Source organism: Bos javanicus, chromosome 14 (assembly GCF_032452875.1).
Source record: "Bos javanicus breed banteng chromosome 14, ARS-OSU_banteng_1.0, whole genome shotgun sequence".
In the NCBI taxonomy this organism is placed as follows: Eukaryota; Metazoa; Chordata; class Mammalia; order Artiodactyla; family Bovidae; genus Bos; species Bos javanicus.
Window position 1 is genome coordinate 72,290,354 of NC_083881.1, and position 21,214 is coordinate 72,311,567.

Genomic DNA, 21,214 nt, shown 5'->3' on the forward strand with positions numbered 1-21,214 from the left:
GGTGGTCTGGTATTCCCATCTCTTGAAGAATTTTCCACAGCTTGTTGTGATCCACACAGTCAAAGGCTTTGGCATAGTCAATAAAGCAGAAATAGATGTTTTTCTGGAACTCTCTTGCTTTTTCCAGGATCCAGCAGATGTTGGCAATTTGATCTCTGGTTCCTCTGCCTTTTCTAAATCCAGCTTGAACATCTGGAAGTTCATGGTTCGTGTACTGCTGAAGCCTGTCTTCGAGAGTTTTGAGCATTACTTTACTAGCGTGTGACATGAGTGCAATTGTGCGGTAGTTTGAACATTCTTCGGCATTGCCTTTCTTTGGGATTGGAATGAAAACTGACCTTTTCCAGTCCTGTGGCCACTGCTGAGTTTTCCAAATTTCCTGGCATATTGAGTGTAGCACTTTCATAGCATCATCTTTTAGGATTTGAAATAGCTAAGCTGGAATTCCATCACCTCCACTAGCTTTGTTCATAATGATGCTTCCTAAGGTCCACTTGACTTCACATTCCAGGATGTCTGGCTCTAGGTGAGTAATCACATCATCATGATTATCTGACCCGTGAAGATCTTTTTTGTATAGTTCTTCTGTGTATTCTTGCCATCTCTTCTTAATATCTTCTCCTTCTGTTAGGTCCATACCATTTCTGTCCTTTATTGAGCCCATCTTTGCACGAATGTTCATTTTTATCCCATTATCAAAAAATAATTTTGTGTTCTCTATATTTCTCTATCATTTTGCCTTTTCATACTGTTCGTGGGGTTCTCAAGGCAAGAATACTGAAGTGGTTTGCCATTCCCTTCTCCAGTGGACCACATTCTGTCAGACCTCTCCACCATGATCCGCCCGTCTTGGGTTGCCCCACAGGCATGTCTTAGTTTCATTGAGTTAGACAAGGCTGTGGTCCTAGTGTGATTAGATTGACTAGTTTTCTGTGAGTATGGTTTCAGTGTGTCTGCCCTCTGATGCCCTCTTGCAACACCTACCGTCTTATTTGGTTTTCTCTTACCTTGGGCATGGTGTATCTCTTCATGGCTGCTCCAGCAAAGCGCAGCCATTGCTCCTTACCCTGGACGAGGTGTATCTCCTCACTGCCACCCTTCCTGACCTTCAGGGTGGGATAGCTCCTCTAGGCCCTCCTGCGCCCGTGCAGCCACGGCTCTTTGGATGTGGGGTATCTCCTCCCGGCCGCCCCCCCTGACCTCGGACACGGGGTAGCTCTTCTCAGCTGTTCCTGCACCGTCACAGTCTGGTACTCTCAGCCGCTGCCCCTGACCTCGGAAGTGGGGTAACTCCTCTTGGCCTCCACCCTTCAGGCATGGGGTCCTCCGGGCTTCTGCCTCTGACCTTGGATGTGGGGTGGCTCCTCTTGGCCGCATTTAGCGGTTCCAAATAGGAAAAGGAGTACGTCAAGGCTGTATATTGTCACCTGTTTATTTAACTTATATGCAGAGTACATCATGAGAAACGCTGGGCTGGAAGAAACACAAGCTGGAATCAAGATTGCCGGGAGAAATAGCAATAACCTCAGATATGCAGATGACACCACCCTTATGGCAGAAAGTGAAGAGGAACTAAAAAGCCTCTTGATGAAAGTGAAAGAGGAGAGTGAAAAAGTTGGCTTAAAGCTCAACATTCAGACAACGAAGATCATGCCATCCGGTCCCACCACTTCATGGGAAATAGATGGGGAAGCAGTGGAAACAGTGTCAGGCTTTATTTTTCTGGGCTCCAAAATCACTACAGATGGTGACTGCAGCCATGAAATTAAAAGACGCTTACTCCTTGGAAGGAAAGTTATGACCAATCTAGATAGCATATTCAAAAGCAGAGACATTACTTTGCCAACAAAGGTCTGTCTAGTCAAGGCTATGGTTTTTCCTGTGGTCATGTATGGATATGAGAGTTGGACTGTGAAGAAGGCTGAGCACCGAAGGATTGATGCTTTTGAACTGTGGTGTTGGAGAAGGCTCTTGAGAGTCCCTTGGACTGCAAGGAGATACAACCAGTCCATTCTGAAGGCGATCAGCCCTGGGATTTCTTTGGAAGGAATGATGCTAAAGCTGAAACTCTAGTACTTTGGCCACCTCATGTGAAGAGTTGACTCATTGGAAGAGACTCTGATGCTGGGAGGGATTGGGGGCAAGAGGAGAAGGGGACGACAGAGGATGAGATGGCTGGATGGCATCACTGACTCAATGGACGTGAGTCTCAGTGAACTCCGGGAGTTGGTGATGGACAGGGAGGCCTGGCGTGCTGTGATTCATGGGGTCGCAAAGAGCTGGACACAACTGAGAGACTGATCTGATCTGATCTTTCTCTATAGTGCCAAGTAGAAATGATCACTTTACATTTTAAAAAATAAGAATTATGAAAGCCAAGTACATTCAACTGATAATATCTTTTTTTGTGAGCCAGTTTCTATGCTCTATTTAGACATCTCATTCACTCCCACTGACAGCTCTGTGAAATGGGTGTAACTATTACTTAGAAGATAAATAATTTCCCCTTAAACATTCAGTTGGTAAGTATTAGGACTCTGATTCAAGTTTAAGTGTTTCTGGTCCAAAGTCCATGTTCTTAATCACTGATCACTGCCCAAGCTGGCATATGTGTCACTAAAACATTTAGGTAAAGCAGGTAACCATGTCCTACTAAGTGGTATAAATATTTGTGTGAATCAGCCCTTATATGTTCAGAACATAAACATTGAATGTTCAAGGGCAATATTGTCTGACTCTTGAATTCTAAGCCAAGAAAATCAGTGGCAAAAGTTACCTTCTGGCCAAATAAGAGATGATTCATTTTGTTTTGACTGCTGCTTTGACTGAGAATCCCAATTCATGAAAGTAAATTAATGCAAATCATAGTCATGCACATTAAGAACTCATGAGATAACCTTAAGGGAAATCAAATTCTAATAATAGCTAAGAATTTTTTGTTAGGCTCTCTCAGAAAATGCCATGTTTAGTTCCCAATTCAATTTAATATTCTTTTTTAAAAATATGCTTGTACTGATCATTCTCTGATTAGTTTCTAGAAATATTTAAAATCTGAGGAATTGCATATTAATTAATTAATTGATTAATCTGAGGCATAATCATCTACTCAAGATGATTATTTGATTTTCCTTAGGTTTTTTAAGTATGCTATGTGTGACTAGCTTCCTAAAAGTAACACTGACCAAAAGAAAAATGAGGAACGTATATTCAGTCTCACTTCTTAATTCATCAGTTAAATTTAATAACATTAGGAAAGTCTAATATCTGATTTCCAGGGAACTAGATGTTCTTTTGTTTATTGTGATGTGATTTTTTGGAGTTCTAACTGGTTACCAAAGGAGATCCATGGTTAGCTTCATAGCTTGTGATCTCACCGATCTTCTACTTCTTTCTGCTCTCTGCAAAGAACTCTAAGATGAGTTAATTTCGTGAAACGTTATTGAATGCAATCAGAAAGAAGGATGCTTATGGGGAAAGGATTAATAATAATACCTCCTCCTATTTATATGTCAAGCTGTCAAAGTCAAAAATCATCCTCATCAAAGAATACAAATTGACTACTTAAGTAGCATGCACTGTGATGTGACTCAGAAGCTTATAAACCAAGTCTCTCCAGAGATTGTATTCTAAAACCAATAATATACAGTCTTTTAAAACTTTATAAATCTATCAGCTACTTTTATAAAAGCCTCCCAAAATATAGGTATAAGTGGTAGGCAGATAGTGAACAGAGTGAATTAATTAACTCAACATAGGACAAATTTAAATATGTTTTTTTTTAATTGGGTCATAAAATACAAGTCACAATAACATTTATATGGTTTTGTACAGTTCCACAGTGCTATCAAGAATATAATCTTAGTCTTGGAAGATTGCTATAGGCATTTATATCCCAACCATTAATATTTCTCTTCAACCCAAGGGTAATGTTCAGAAGTGTCTTAGGAAAGATCTCTGTCTGTTCAGGGGTTCACAGAATTCTACAGGCCCAGGACAACAGACAAAACATTTCTCAGGTATTGATGACACCTTTAGTTAAAATTAACCTGTGGAACATGCCTGTTGATGGAAACATTATTTCTTAGTTCCCGAGACACCAACAGGTGTTATCCTCTTCCAGCACACAAGAAACCTAATCTCAGGGTCCCTGTTGCTAAGAGTAAATGTGGCTTATTCATTTTGCTATAGTCTTCAACAACTTTCCATCCCATATTGGTGATACACAATGTATTGTGACACTTACTGCTAAGCAAAGATAATTTATTGACCCATGATCCTACAACTCTCTGGTTGTATGTTGAGCCTATACTGCCCTGTTAAGTCACAACCTTCAACAAATCTACATACGTCACTCTTTCTATAGTTAGAAGACAAAATTTTGTATAGTGAGAATACAAAAATATGAGACATACATCTCACATATATCATAAAACTACTTTATTGCCTCAAAAATGTAATTCCCCCAATACTTTCAAACACAGTCCCAAGTAGTCACAATAGTCTCACCCATTCAAAACCTAACAAGAACTCTACAAGGAAATGCATACAGCCATGCACAGACTTATGCTTTACCTAATTCTCTTGATCAGTAGCATGAGAGCAGGAGCCCTGTCTACCTGGCTTGCATATTGGTCTTCACACATTTCTGAGCACCTTGCAGGCTCTGATTTGTAGGCTTGCAAGAACTTCTACTGCCACCACTACCGCCATGACACTGTACCTTGAAGAATAATCGTGAAGTTACTGAGTTCACAGAGTCCAAGGAAGGGCAACATAAATGATCCCAAAATTCTCCTAACTGTGGATGAACCCAGTACTTATTTTTTTTTGCATGCCAGTTTGGATGTTCATAAGCGAACATTGGCCAGAAACTAGAAATGATCCTTTCCTATTGCTCTCTCTGCCTATGTCAATCATCACTTCATATTTCTGCCTTGTAACCTCTTTATAATATCCCTGAAACCACCCTACAGAAGAACCCAAATTATCTCCCCAAGCTTGTAAATGCCAAGCTTTGGTTACACCATATACCATTTATCTTCTCAGGAAATGGAAGAATCCCCCAGGGCCATATATTCACATATGCATGATAGAGGGGCAAACCTTCCAGGAGATCAATCCATATATCTGACTGCTTTGTAAGGGATTTACTAAGTGCAAAACAAATCATTCTTGGCGCCTGACTTTTGAAACATTTCTCTTTGTGTTTAGAGAGTGCAGTCACCCGGTCACTTGCATTCTGAGACATGAAGTTTTGCAGATGGTCTAGTGTGTACTCACTAAGAGGGTCTTACCCATTAACTCCTCAGCTCTAAACACATGCTGTTTCTGAGTCTGTTCTGGGCAATAATCTCATGGCCTAGCAATAGCCTAGTAGAATTAGTATTAGGTGCTTGACTTAGCACTAAAAGATTTAGAAATATATTAACAGAAGTTCTACTAAAATGGCCCATCTGCAGAGCCTGAATGTACAGGCTTTAAAGGGGAATAAACTCACAGTAAAAGAGCAGTGTTTGCAAAAGTGAAAGTAAGTTTCAGGAAATAACTTCTGCCTAGTATACTCTCTTGAGCTCTGTATCCCTATACTGTTTGTTTGGGTTTTTTTTTGTTTTTTTTTTAATAATTATGTGGTATCTTGTTTTTAATTGCAGTATAGTTAATGTTGATTTACAATTTTGTGTTAATTCCTGCTGCACAGTACAGAGATTCAGCTCTATATATGTATACATTCTTTTCTATATTCTTTTCCATTGTGATTTATCTCAAGACAGTCAATATAATTCCTTGTGCTATACAGTAGGACTTGCTGGTTTACCATTTCTATGCTGTTTTAAGTTCCTTGAGAACAGCCTCTGAGTTAAAAATTAGAGGCCAGTATTTTATTAGGGAGTACTCTCAGACAGATCAAAGAGTATGGAAAGCAGGATTCGGTAAAGGGAGAAACTGAATTTCAAAAGCGGTTGGAAATGAGATCTCAGCCAATCCCCTAAGGAAATCTGGGGCTGGGAGAAGCCTTCAGATTTGTCCACACTGCTGCAAGAGGGTCAGACATTTTACCCTTGCATTGCCCACTCACTGAAGGTGTGCTGCCCCTAGGGAGAAGGTATAACCTTAGACCAAATGGTAACCTTTGGCAGAGGTCAACTGCTGGGAAGGGACTCAGCTGTGGGTAGACTCAGCTCATGAGGCCACATCTTATTCTCATGTGTTGGAATATGCCAATATTCCTGAATGAGTGCCCTGTTCCAGAAGGGAGAGACCTGTGTCCACTACATCTGCCATACTTCTAGTCATCAATAACCAGTTAAGAAGCATACCCACCATTTTTTAAGTATCATAATGCAACTGATGTTGAAGCTGAAACTCCAATACTTTGGCCACCTGATGCGAAGAGCTGACTCATTTGAAAAGACCCTGATGCTGGGAAAGATTGAGGGCGGGAGGAGAAGGGGACAACAGAGGATGAGATGTTTGGATGGTGTCACCAACTCAATGGGCATGAGTTTGGGTAAACTCTAGGAGTTGGTGATGGACAGGGAGGCCTGACATGCTGCAGCCCATGGGGTTGCAAAGAGTAGGACATGACTGAGTGACTGAACTGAATGGCTTTCTTCCAAAATACAACAGGAAGAGAGAATTACCAGAAGAAAACTGGTATCCCTAAAGATACCACAGCCATTGCCTGAAGTTTTAAAAAGTCTTTGCCTAAGCAAAGAACCACAAACCAAATATACTGATCTATCACTGGAGAAATCATTGTTTAGATATTAATAAGGATCATCTTTAGTTTCTAAACATGCCTTCAAACTGAGAAAACGATGTGCAAATGAACTGCAGAGGTGTGTAAGTAGTTTGAATAACTCCTGGTGTTCCTTCAGAAAAGATTAGCCTATGGACTCTTATTTCACAGATCGAGAAGCAAAATTCCTTAGAGACTTTTTTCAATATGGAGCAACATTTTATTTAGTAAGATTACTCATAGTACTATAGGATGACACAGTTAAAACCCAAAACTCATAAAAGTTTGTAGGAATAAGGCACTTAGTTGGAACTTTGTTAGATCAAGCTGATTTTTAAATTTAGGCACTGAATGTACCATATTATATCTGCTGCTAACAGTGAAATACTTGAAACTGTCTATTAATGTTAGAGTCTTATATTATAAGCAGTATTTTTCAGGGAGGTATAATACACTTGCCATACAAAGGACACTAGTTTACTCCTCAAAATGGAAGGAGAGGATTCTTGTCAAAAGCGTCACTGCATCAGCTGTGTCCACGCTATTATCCTAACTTGACTATATATTTTAAAAGAGATTTACTTCTCCCATGAAGAATCTCTCAAGTCACAGCTACTTAAAAGTATCTTTTCAAGTTTTTAAAATCTGTAAATATTTCTTGAATACTCCTCTTGAATATTATGAAGATCTTGATGAAGTCACCGTTGGCAATAGTTCCAAAGTCAAAGACCAATGTCTTTACTAGATAATTACCCAGTGAAGTTATAAGTAAGAATTAGAATGTTGACCTCTAAACTCCAGGCCTGCATCAAGTTTCTTTCTTTATTCATTAGTTTGTAATTCACCAATAAGCTGTGAGACACCAACTAGGTGTTAACCTGCCCAGCCCTATTCGTGCTATGCTGTGGCTGTTCACCAGTGAAATGCAAGTAACCCAGAGAGGTCAGAAGTCAAACAGTTGAAGACATATTCATGTCTTCATCATTCCATAGTTTGAATAATCTTTAGAGATCATGAAATAGATCCAAGGGCAGAAAAGGCAGAAGCCGCTAATAATTAGGCCATATTTTTATCTCTTACTCTACACAGACAAATAGATGGGGAAAAAGTGGAAACAGTGAAAGATTTCAATTTCTTGGGCTCCAAAATCACTGCAGACAGTGACTGCAGCCACAAAACTAGAAGATGCTTTCTCCTTGGAAGAAAATCTTTGATAAACCTAGACAGCATATTAAAAAGCAGAGACTTCACTTTACCACCAAAGGTCCATCTAGTCAAAGCTATGATTTTTTCAGTAGTGTGTACAGATGTGAGACTTGGTCCACAGAAAAGGCCGAGCACTGAAGAACTGATGCTTTCTAATTGTGGTGCTGGAGAAGACTCTGGAGAGTCCCTTGGACTACAAAGAGATCAAACCAGTCAATCCTAAAAAAAAAAAAAAAAATCAGTCCTGAATATTCATTGGAAGGACTGATGCTGAAGCTGAAACTCCAATACTCTGGCCATCTGATGTGAAGAACTGGTTCATTGGAAAAGAGCCCAATGCTGGGAAAGATTGAGGGCAAGAGTAGGAGGCAACAGAAAATGAGATGTTTAGATGACATCACTGATTCAATGGACATGAGTTTGAGTAAGCTTAGGGAGATAGTGAAGGACATAAAAGCCTGGTGTGCTGCAGTCCATGGGGTCACAAAGAATCAGACACAATTTAGTGACTGAACAACCACTGCATGGCCACCTCTCCTTTAGCTCATCACTCAAGGAACAACTGTCTCTCTCCCTTGGCCCCATGCTATAACCCTTTCTAAACAGTGTCATTGATATCACTGATCAGCTAGATTCATCAGAAAGCACACCACTTCGAAACCAACCCCAACCCAGGTATTCCAGCAGTCCCAGGAGGAATATATGACAGAGAGAAATGAAACTGAAGATTAGCCCATTTCCAAGTAATGGAATTAGGGAGGGGAAGGAAGATGAAAAAGGAAAAAATAAAATCAATGTAGTTAAAACCATATAAACGACCCATGGAGCCACGTCACTTCAATATCCTCTGCTTCATTCAAACAAGCATGTTTGGCAAGTATGTGCTCTGTCAAAGGCTTTGTACTAGCTACTGAAGATACTAACTGTAAATTAGAAAGTACAGCTGGGCTATTAAAAATGAGTATATGGGCAAAAATACTGTGGTTGTTAAGCAGATGCCTACGTGATTCCATAAGTCTCTTTTTAACTTGCTAAATTTTATGTAAATATATGGCGATAATGAAGAGATGCCTGAGAGAGCTGGGACCCGAATCATGGCTCTTTGCCATAAAACAAAACCTTTTCTGTATTCCTTTATCTGCTCTTTGCAGAAATGAGGCTTTCCATCCAGGAAAGATAATGGGTGGCATCTGTTCTTTTCAGGAACTATTTAACAAAGATTTTGTTCAAATTCAGAAAAAATATAAATGCCCAGACTTATTCTAGTTTGTAGAAATTATACACTAACCCAAAATGCGAAGCATGATCAACTACAGTTAAGTTCTACCAACAAGAAAGGGTGTTTGTTAAGTAGTATCTTTAACATAAAAATAGGCAGCTTCAAATGTTCATGGAGCTATAAATCAATGCCCCTAAGACTTTGCTTAGGCAACTTGTTTTGGGTAGCTCTGTCCCTCTATTAGCTGCAGGTGCAAACTTCGCACCTGCAGCTAATTGCAGTCATAATTAGACCATTGTGGGAATGATTAGACACTTAATTTTGAGGATGCAAGTGACTGGCCCATAATTAGCACTGGCTAAAGTGTTTGTACCACATGAAGGGAGCCTGTGCCCAATTCAGTCAAACTTTTTTTTTTTCCATTGTGCACTTCTATTAATACATCCTCTGTTTTTCCTCTACAAACAGACAGAAATTAGGGGAAATAACTGGTCATGCAGTGGTAAAATATGTGTGATAAGAATAACCAAACTGAGTGAAAATGAAACTGTATTGACAAAGATACAAATAAGGTCAGTAGCAAATGTGTGAATATAAACCAGGCAAGAAACTCTGTTGAAAGAGTTTCTTCAAACAATGAATTCTTTAGTTGCGTCTTCCTTGCCAAGCTAACAGTTTATGACAATGGCACAGGAAGACCGCGGTGAGCTTGGAATCATTAGGTGGGTGTTTTTCACCTACGGTATGTTCATCCTCTTGAATGGAGAGGTTCTTAGGAATTGGTGTCAATACTGAAGTGACATCCAAATGGACTCTACTTCCAGACTCTGACCTTATCCCCCACCACTACCATTCCCTTGGGAACCCCCTCACTAGCCATCCATGTATTAAAAATAGAGAGATTACCTACTTAGGTATAAGAAAAGGTAGCTCTTTCAAGTTACCAGTTCAAAAGTGCCCAGAGTTAATTCAATAACCTAACTACAGGTTAGGCTTGAGAAAAGAAGATGTGTTTTTGAGGTGTTATTTTTATTTGATTCTTACAAAATAAAAGATTTTTCTTTGAAAAAATAGAAGTTTTTTGAGCATATTTTTTACAGTTTACTAAATGCTATATAAACCTTAATGTTCTGTTTCTTTATTGCTCTACTAGAAAAATACAACAGAGCCAAGGTCATATTATTATAGATAAAAATATCCTTTTCAGTGTAAGATAAAACAAATGCTCTTAACTTGCCTTCCTTATCATTTCATCTTCTTGAAAGACTTATATTTCATCCATCTATTGTTTAAAATATAACTATATCTTAAAATGGAAATTTCCTCATAAAAGTGTCATGCTCTTGCTCAAAGAGACAAGTTAGTCTAATATATTCTGCTGCAGACTTTTTTAACTAAATCATTAATTGGTTTCCAGAGTGCCTGAATTTACTGGCTGAAGTTTAAATGCACCCTTAAAATCAACTGAGAGGAAATATAAAAAATGTAGAGACTCTTTATCATTCCTTCAACTGCAAGACCACTTCTAAGTTAATGCTGTGCAGCATAACTGCTGGTTACATAAGTTCTGTCTATAAATTATTAAGTGCTGTAGACAGTAACACTAAAGCTTGTCCAAATGGAAAGATGCAGTGAAGTTCAGCCATTTCTATGACTACAAACTAGGGATCCCTCCTTTGTTATGGCCACTGCACACGTGTCAGGAGGATGCTGTCAGGGATTTCATATCACCCTGAACTGCAACCTTTGCATGGTACTATCTGCAACCAAGTGACCTGCTGCAGCTCATTAAAGTTAATGTAATGGATCATTCCCTTCTAATTGTGATCATCAGCAAATTAGACTCCTTTCTAGGCTAACCAGGCAGCAGGGAAGAATGTGACTGAGTAGAATGCCTGAATAACTTTGGTCTCAGCCACGTGCCTTTATTCAACACAAAGGAGAACAATGCACAGGATGAGGGGACACATACAGAAATCCCAACATCTGCTAGAATGTGCCTTATTCACATCACTGCAATGGAACCACAGAAAATGTAATGCTTTTTTCAGAGTTGCACCTCCATCCCAAAGCAGAGACAAGAGTAGAGAAAATGACACAAGTAATCCAAGTGAGGTTGCTATTTGGCTTATACTGCCATCACTGCCTTTTTCCTTCAGTTGACCTCTACCATTCTCATACATCAGAGGTATCACCCAAACACACTCTAATTGTAAATTCTTTGGAAAACCCAATTCTATTTTATTGATTTTTTTTTAATTTAAGAAATGATATACAGAAACAGAATACAGAAACATATGTTAAGGGCCAGCCACAGAGTCCTAGAATTAATCAAAATAATATATGTAGAATTTTTTATCTATCTAAGAGTTACTACATCAAATACATTTGTCACTGGAATATCATTAATATAAGTCTTGTGATTGCACTGTGATTATTAAAGTTCCCTAGCATTTGTAATATTACTAGAAATTGAAGGTTAAAGGGTAATCTCATTAGATCATCACATCATGTGAAGGATTTTCTAACCTTATTGGGCTAAGCAATCTCTCAGATCAGATCAGATCAGTCGCTCAGTCATGTCTGACTCTTTGAGACCCCATGAATTGCAGCACGCCAGGCCTCCCTGCCCATCACCAACTCCCGGAGTTCACTCAGACTCATGCCCATCGAGTCAGTGATGCCATCCAGCCATCTCATCCTCTGTCATCCCCTTCTCCTCCTGCCCCCAATCCCTCCCAGCATCAGAGTCTTTTCCAATGAGTCAACTCTTCGCATGAGGTGGCCAAAGTACTGGAGTTTCAGCTTTAGCACCAGTCCTTCCAAAGAACACCCAGGACTGATCTCCTTCAGAATGGACTGGTTGGATCTCCTTGCAGTCCAAGGGACTCTCAAGAGTCTTCTCCAACACCACAGTTCAAAAGCATCAATTCTTCGGCGCTCAGCCTTCTTCACAGTCCAACTCTCACATCCGTACATGACCACAGGAAAAACCATAGCCTTGACTAGATGAACCTTTGTTGGCAAAGTAATGTCTCTGCTTTTGAATATGCTATCTAGGAAGGAATTCCAAGGAGTAAGCGTCTTTTAATTTCATGGCTGCAGTCATCATCTGCAGTAGAGAAGAGCAATTTTGGCCTAAACAGGAAAGGTGGTGGATATTGTGGCAGAATTTATTAGCCCAGTTAGCAAAATGAGCCATTCTACCTCTCTTATGAGGGCTCATACATTCAAGGAACTTCCAAAAAAAGGATGTGAAAAAATTAGGAAACTCCCATAATAATTCCTGTGGTACATAAGTTATTCAAAATATGCCTTTAACACAATCATACAATAAATGTTTGCAAGGACCATGGTTTTCAAAATATGATTCCTCAACCAGCAGTATTGGCATCTCCTGAAAGCATGCTAGAAATGCAAATTCATAGCCCACTTTGCTGCTAAGTCACTTCAGTCATGTCCGACTCTGTGCGACCCCATAGATGGCAGCCTACCAGGCTCCCCTTCCCTGGGATTCACCAGGCAAGAACGCTGGGGTGGGTTGCTGTTTCCTTCTCCAATGCGTGAAAGTGAAAAGTGAAGGTGAAGTCGCTCAGTCCTGTCGGACCCTCAGCGACCCATGGACTGCAGCCTTCCAGGCTCCTCTGTCCATGGGATTCTCCAGGCAAGAGTACTGGAGTGGGGTGCCATTGCCTTCTCCAATAGCCCACCTTAGACCTATTTAATCAGAAACCCTGGTAATTAGGCCTGGTAATCTATGTTTTACTAAGACTTCAAGACAACTATGATGCATGCTAAACTTTCAGAACCACCATGTTAGAAGGCAAAAGATAGTATAAGTAGTCTGCAGACATTAGTTTAATGTTCAAAGAAAATTATTTTGGCAAAATAATTCAAGGAAGCAAGTTACCTACAAATATATTACCATAAAATATTATACATACCTGGGCATGAATAATAAATATGTGTGTATGTACATAGTATGCATGCCACAGTCATACACACACATGCACACTCACAATTTGATTGTTACTTATACTGATATAGTATGCTGTGCTTCCCAAACTTAATACAAGAATCCAAGAGATAAACAATTATTGCTATAAGAATAACAATTATCTTTGTCTTATTTACCTTCACCTCCATACCTTCAGTATGTGCAAAATCTGGCATACAGGGGCTGTTCAAAAAATACTAAGTGAATGACTCAATGCTATTTAGACTCTCTCTACTTGAGAGTTCACATATTTGTCATATTACAGTGTTTCAGTAAGTAAACTTTGAAAAACACTAGTAGGAACTAGAAAAGAATGTATGTTAGACAAAAACAAAGTAAGAATATAAAACAGTTAATGATTATCATCATGATCAAATTTAGATTACATCATAATTAATTGTAAAGGGTCTTCTATAAAAGATTTTTATAAAGGAGTAAAATGATCTCTATTCACAGATGACATAGTTTTATATATATATATATATATATAATCCTAAGGAGTCCACAAAAAAAGAGCTCTTAGAACTACTAAACAAATTCAGTAAGTCTGCAAGATCAATACACAAAATTAATTGTATTTATACACACTAGGAATGAAAAATCATAAAATAATTATAACAAAACAATTTCATTTCCAATAGAAGCAATAATAATAAAACAAGAAGGAATAAACGTAACCAAAAATTTGCAAGACTTATACATTGAATACTATAAAGCATTGCTAAAAATAAATTACAGAAGACCTAAATAAATAAAGATATCCCATGACAATTCAGAAAATTTAACATTGTTAGGATGGCAATATTCCCCAACTGATTTACAGATTCAATTCCTATCAAAATCTCAGATGATTATTTTCAACATTTTATTTTATATTATAGTATAGACTTTATATTTCTGGGCTCCAAAATCACTTCAGATGGTGACTGCAGCCATGAAATTAAAAGACGCTTACTCCTTGGAAGGAAAGTTATGACCAACCTAGATAGCATATTCAAAAGCAGAGACATTACTTTGCCAACAAAGGTTCATCTAGTCAAGGCTATGGTTTTTTCTGTGGTCATCTATGGATGTGAGAGTTGGACTGTGAAGAAGGCTGAGCGCTGAAGAATCAATTATTTTGAACTGTGGTGTTGGAGAAGACTCTTGAGAGTCCCTTGGACTGCAAGGAGATCCAACCAGTCCATTCTGAAGGAGATCAGCCCTGGGATTTCTTTGGAAGGAATGATGCTAAAGCTGAAACTCCAGTACTTTGGCCACCTCATTCGAAGAGCTGACTCATTGGAAAAGACTCTGATGCTGGGAGCGATTGGGGGCAGGAGGAGAAGGGGACGACAGAGGATGAAATGGCTGGATGGCATCACTGACTCAATGGATGTGAGTCTGGGTGAACTCTGGGAGTTGGTGATGGACAGGGAGGCCTGGCGTGCTGCGATTCATGGGGTCACAAAGAGTCGGACACGACTGAGCGACTAAACTGAACTGAACTGATAGCCGATTAACAACACTGTGATAGTTTCAGGTGCACAGCACAGCAACTCAACCATATATATACACATATCCATTCTCCCCCAAACTTCCCTCTTTCAGGCTGCCACCTAATCTTGAGCAGAGTTCCCAGTAGGTCCTTACTGATTATCCATTTTAAATAAAGCAGTGTGTACATGTCATTCTCAAACTCCTATCTCTTCCACCCACCGTTCCCCGCTGGGAACCGTAAGTTCTTCTCTAAGTCTACGAGTCTGTTTCTGTTTTGTAAATAAGTTCATTTGAATCATTTCTTTCTAGATTCCACATGTAAGGACTATCATACAACATTTCTCTTTCTGTGTCTGACATTTCATTCAGCATGACAGTCTCTAGGTTCATCCATGTTGCTGCAATTGGTTCATTCTTTTTAATGTCTGAGTAATATTCCATTGTATATATGTCCCACATTGTCCACATCCGTTCCTCTGTTGATGGACAATTATGTTGCTTTCTTGTCTTGGCTATTGCAACCAATAGCTGCAGTGAACATTGGAGTGTATGTACCATTTTGGAACATGTTTTTCTCTGGACATATACCTAGGAGTGGAATTGCAGGGTCGTATAGAGGCTCAATTTTTAGTTTTTCAAGGAACCTCCATACTGTTCTCCATAGTAGCTGTATTGATATACATTCCCACCAACAGTGTAGGAGAGTTCCTTTCTCTCCACACCCTATCCAGCATTAGCTGTTTGTGGAATTTTTGATGATAGTTATTTTGACTGACGTGAGGGGATAGCTCATTGCACCTTTTATTTGCTTTTCTCTAAACCTCCTTTCATGTGAATCTAGGTCATCTGTAAGTCTTCCTTGGAGGAATATCTATTTAGGTTTTCTGCCTATTGGATTGTTTATTTTGTGATATTAAATGTCATGAGCTATTTTTTAATTTTCAAGACTAATACCTTGTCAGTCACATCATTAGCAAATATTTTCTGCCAATGTGTTCAGTTGAGTTCAGATCAGTCCCTCAGTCATATCTGATTCTTTGCAACCCCATGGGCTGCAGCACGCCAGGCCTCCCTGTCACCAACTCCCAGAGCTTGCTCAAACTCATGTTCATCAAGTCAGTGATACCATCCAACCATCTCATCCTCTGTCATGCCCTTCTCCTTCTGCCTTCAATCTTGCCCAGCATCAGTGTCTTTTTCAGTGAGTCAGAACTTCACATCAGGTGGCCAAAGGATTGGAGTTTTAGCTTCAGTTTCAGTTCTTCCAATGAATATTCAGGACTGATTTCCTTTAGGATGGACTGGTCAGATCTCCTTGCAGTCCAAGTGACTCTCGAGGGTCTTTTCCAACACTACAGTTCAAAAGCATCAATTCTTTGGTGCTCACCTTTCCTTGTTGTCCAACTCTCACATCCATACATGACTACTGGAAAAAACATAGCTTTGACTACATGGACCTTTGTTGGCAAAGTAATGTCTCTGCTTTTTAATATGCTGTCTAGGTTGGTCATAATTTTTCTTCCAAGGAGCAAGCATCTTTTAATTTCATGACTTTAATTTTCAGTCACTATCTGCAGTGATTTTGGAGCCCAACAAAATAAAGTCTGTCACTGTTACCATGAAGCGACAGGACTGGATGCCATGATCTTCATTTTTTGAATGTTAAGTTTTAAGCCAGCTTTTTCACTCCTCTTTCACTTTCATCAAGAGGCTCTTTAGTTCTTCACTTTCTGCCATAAGGCTGGTGTCCTTTGCATACCTGAGGTTATTGGCATTTCTCTTGGCAATCTTGATTCCAACTTGTGCTTCATCCAGCCTAGTATTTCACATGATATACTCTGCATATAAGTTAAATAAGCAGGGTGACAACATGCAGCCTTGGTGTACTCCTTTCCCAATTTGGTACCAGTTAAACCAGTTTATTGCTATTAGAGAACACCAACTGTCCTATAAGATTCAAGGAATAGAGAGGCATGATATTGCAAATGTCTATTGGATAACATAATCTACCGAAGCAGATATTTGTAAGTATTATGATATTCAGATTCTATGCCTAAAATGTTCTACTGAATTGAAATTAGACAGCTAATGCTTACGTTGATCTTCCTAGGTAAGAGGTAAAAATGCTTTCAAAATAGTTTTTTGGGGACTTCCCCTGGTGGTCCAGTGGTTAAGAATCTGCCTGCCAGACCAAGAGATTGAGGTTTTAATCATACAAGACTCAGATCCAGGCCTTGGAACTCCGAAAACTTCCAACTCAGTTTTTATTCTCCAAATTGAGGCAGCGCGCCTGCTCAGTTTCCTAAACCATGTCCGACTCTTCATGATCCTATGGACTGTAGCCCACCAGGCTCCTCTGTCCATGGGATTCTCCAGGAAAGAACGCTGGAGTGGGTTGCCATGCCCGCCTCCTGGGGAATCTTCCCAAAGGGATGGAACCCGCAGTCCCTACACTGTGGGGCTCTTTACCACTGAGCCCACCAGAGAAGCCCCACTGAGGCAGCGCTTCGCCCCATTCTGACAGGAAGTCACCAGAGCCACAGTTGTGCACTTCACTGAATTAAAACTGAGCAGGACTCTGCGGTTCTGGAGTACAAACTCTTTCTGTGTCCCCTGTCTCCTGTTGGTAGGATATAGGCTTTCAGCCTCTTTGACCCTCCCTAAGGTCCTAAGGGCAGATTCAAAGCGTTGCTAATCAGAGAAGGGAGGGGATACAGAAACAGGGAGGAGCATCAAGTGGTGGGACAGCTTTGGGGCGGAGTCCTGGTTCCCACTGAAAGGGTGTGCAGAGCATTGTCTTTGAGTTCTTCGGCAGAACTGGGATCACCTCCTGGAACATCGCACCCTTACCTCACCACCCACTGACCAGAAGAAAGGCACATACCCTGGAGCCATCCCCCCAAATTTTGCGTTCCTCTTTTGAGCCTGGTGATAACTATGTTAGGCCTCCTGTTGGGCCCCAGTCTGTTTCACCTCTGACAGACTCCAAGAGTTTCAGGCTAAATTGCTATTACTGTGGGGTGAATGCTGATTTCCAGTACAGAATACCTTGACTTAAGTCAGGTAGAGAGAGGGAGACTTCTGCTGTGGTAGACAGGACTACACCCACTTCCACGCTACGTGCTAAGTCCCCTTTGGTCGCGTCTGACTCCTTGCCACCCTATGGACTATAGTCCTCCAGGCTCCTCTGTCCAGGGGATTCTCCAGGCAAGAATTCTGGACTGGGTTGCCACGCCCTTCTCGAGGGTATCTTCCCGACCCAGGGATAGAAACCGAGTGTCTTATGTCTCCTGCCTTGGCAGGCAGGTTCGTTACCACTAGAACCACCCGGGAAGCCCCCTCCCTGCAGGAAGCAATTACAAAAGAAAGAGACCTTTGCCCCAATTCTCAAGAAGTATCTTGAGTACAAAGTCTCGCTGGGAGCAGTTGTTAGGAGAAACACACTGACTGAAACCACCCACCCTGGCCAGGCATCATAGTAACCATTTGTGTGGGTTAATTTACGACAGGAGATCCTATGACAGACGAGCCTGGTGGGCTACTGCCCATAGGGTCTTAATACTCGGCCATGACTGAAGCAACTTAGCTCCCACACCGAGTAAGGAACATGGAACTAATAAACCACCACCAACCAGAAGAGTTCAGGAAAGGTCAAAAGGAGACACCACATATTCTACCACCTCTCAGAATCCTTCTCACGGGCATGCATCTTGGCTGGACAATGCATGCACCATCAGGAAGGACCCTGAGTCAGAGCGATTGAACAGACAACCCAGAACTAATCTCATCGCCATAAAACGTGACACAGCAGGCCACAAGGCAGAGCAATCCTGGGTTCCTTTACCCTCTTGCTCTCTGCCTGGGGACCCCTTCCCAATAAAAGTATCTTGCTTTGTCAGAAAAAAAAAATCTTCCTGCCAATACAGGGGACACAGCTTCTATCCCTGGTCCAGGCAGATCCCACATACTGTGGGGCAACTAAGCCCATGCACCACAATTACGGAGCCTGAGTGCTCAGCACTGAAGCCCTAGAGCCACTACTGAAGTGCAACTACTGCAGCCCTAGAGCCTGTGCTCTGCTACAAGAGAAGCCAGCACAGGGAGAGACCCATGCAAGGCAACAAAAGAACACGCCCTGCTCACCACATCGAGAGAAAGCCTGTGTGCAGTAAGATCCAGGGCACCCAAACTTAAATTTTTCTGAAATAGTTTTTCTATTCACAAATTACCATATTTAAAAGTTAAATTTTTGTGGGCCAGGTTTTCTTGTCATGTACTAAGGAAGTAGCATGCAAATAGTTATTCTTTCTGAGAACGAAGGGCAATAATTGTGCTGCTATACAGATTACTGGTATTAAATAGAAATTGAGGCCTTACAAAGATCACAGTTTTGATTTCCAACCATGACAGTACAGTTGGCAAATGCGGCCCACTGGAGAAGGGAATGGCAATCACGTCAGTATTCTTGCCTTGAGAACCCCATGAACAGTATGAAAAGGCAAAATGATAGGTTACTGAAAGAGGAACTCCCCAGGTCAGTAGGTGTTCAAATGAAGGAATGGAGTCAAAGCAAAACAATACCCAGTTGTGGATGTGACTGGTGATGGAAGCAAGGTCCTATGCTGTAAAGAGCAATATTGCATAGGAACCTGGAATGTTAGGTCCATGAATCAAGGCAAATTGGAAGTGGTCAAACAGGAGGTGGCAAGAGTGAACGTCGACATTCTAGGAATCAGCGAACTAAAATGGACTGGAATTGGTGAATGTAACTCAGATGATCATTATATCTACTACTGTGGGCAGGAATCTCTTAGAGGAAATGAAGTAGCCATCATGGTCAACAAAAGAGTCCAAAATGCAGTACTTGGATGCAGTCTCAAAAACGACAGAATGATCTCTGTTCGTTTCCAAGGCAAACCATTAAATATCATAGTAATCCAAGTCTATGCCTCAACCAGTAATGCTGAAGAAGCTGAAGTTGAACGGTTTTATGAAGACCTACAAGACCTTTTAGAACTAACACCCAAAAAAGATGTCCTTTTCATCATAGGGGACTGGAATGCAAAAGTAGGAAGTCAAGAAACACCTGAGGTAACAGGCAAATTTGGCCTTAGAATACTGAATGAAGCAGAGCAAAGGCTAATAGAGTTTTGTCAAGAGAACGCACTGGTCATAGCAAACACCCTCTTCCAACAACACAAGAGAAGACTCTACACATGAACATCACCAGATGGTCAACACCGAAATCAGATTGATTATATTCTTTGCAGCCAAACATGGAAAAGCTCTATACAGTCAGCAAAAATAAGACCAGGAGCTGACTGTGGCTCAGACCATGAACTCCTTATTGCCAAATTGAGACTTAAATTGAAGAAAGTAGGGAAAACCACTAGACCATGCAGGTATGACCTAAATCAAATCACTTATGATTATATTGTGGAAGTGAGAAATAGATTTAAGGGACTAGATCTGATAGAGTGCCCGATGAACTATGGACAGAGGTTCATGACATTGTATAGGAGACAGGGATCAAGACCATCCCTATGGAAAAGAAATGCAAAAAAAGCAATATGGCTATCTGGGGAGGCATTACAAATAGCTGTGAAGAGAAGAGAAGTGAAAAGCACAGGAGAAAAGGAAAGATATAAGCATCTGAATGCAGAGTTCCAAAGAATAACAAGGAGAGATAAGAAAGCCTTCTTCAGTGATCAATGCAAAGAAATAGAGGAAAATAACAGAATGGGGAAGACTAGAGATCTCTTCAAGAAAAGTAGAGATACCAAGGGAACATTTCATGCAAAGATGGGCTCGATAAAGGACAGAAATGGTATGGACCTAACAGAAGCATAAGATATTAAGAAGAGGTGGCAAGAATACACAGAAGTACTATACAAAAAAGATCTTCATGATCAATATAATCACGACCAATATATGATCACTGACCTAGAGCCAGACATCCTGGAATGTGAAGTCAAGTGGGCCTTAGAAAGCATCACTACGAACAAAGCTAGTGGAGGTGATGGAATTTCAGTTGAGCTATTTCAAATCCTGAAAGATGATGCTGTGCAAGTGCTGCACTCAATATGTCAGCAAATTTGGAAAACTCAGCAGGGGCCACAGGACTGGAAAAAGTCGGTTTTCATTCCAATCCCAAAGAAAGGCAATGCCAAAGAATGCTCAAACTATCGCACAATTGCACTCATCTCACATGCTAGTAAAGTAATGCTCAAAATTCTCCAAGCCAGGCTTCAGCAATACATGAACCATGAACTTCCAGATGTTCAAGCTGGTTTTAGAAAAGGCAGAGGAACCAGACATCAAATTGCCAACATCTGCTGGATCATCAAAAAAGCAAGAAAGTTCCAGAGAAACGTATATTTCTGCTTTATTGACTATGCCAAATCCTTTGACTGTGTGGATCACAATAAACTGGAAAATTCTGAAAGAGATGGGAATACCAGACCACCTGACCTGCCTCTTGAGAAACCTATATGCAGGTCAGGAAGCAACAGTTAGAAGTGGACATGGAACAACAGACTGGTTCCAAATAGGAAAAGGAGTACGTCAAGGCTGT